Below are 290 nucleotides of genomic sequence, written 5' to 3' on the forward strand. Positions count from 1 at the left end.
CTTTTGTTTGCTAGTAAATATACTAATTTAAAAAGGCAGACTTTGTTTATAAAGCTCCAGCATACATACACTCATGGCATGGTGAATCAGTGATCTTTGAAATTTGTATTATATGATCCACACACACATTAATTAAACAAAGATTTCTACAAACATTAAATTAAAATAGTTTGTTTTATTTAATGTGAAGCAACGTGTATGTTTTTCATTCTTGAAAATTAGCATCAAGTAATGATTCTTAAGGTTGTCTGTGATATGGTGATTCTGCAGATTATATATATATATATATA

Source organism: Limulus polyphemus, unplaced genomic scaffold (genome assembly GCF_000517525.1).
Source record: "Limulus polyphemus unplaced genomic scaffold, Limulus_polyphemus-2.1.2 Scaffold427, whole genome shotgun sequence".
NCBI lineage: Eukaryota > Metazoa > Arthropoda > Merostomata > Xiphosura > Limulidae > Limulus > Limulus polyphemus.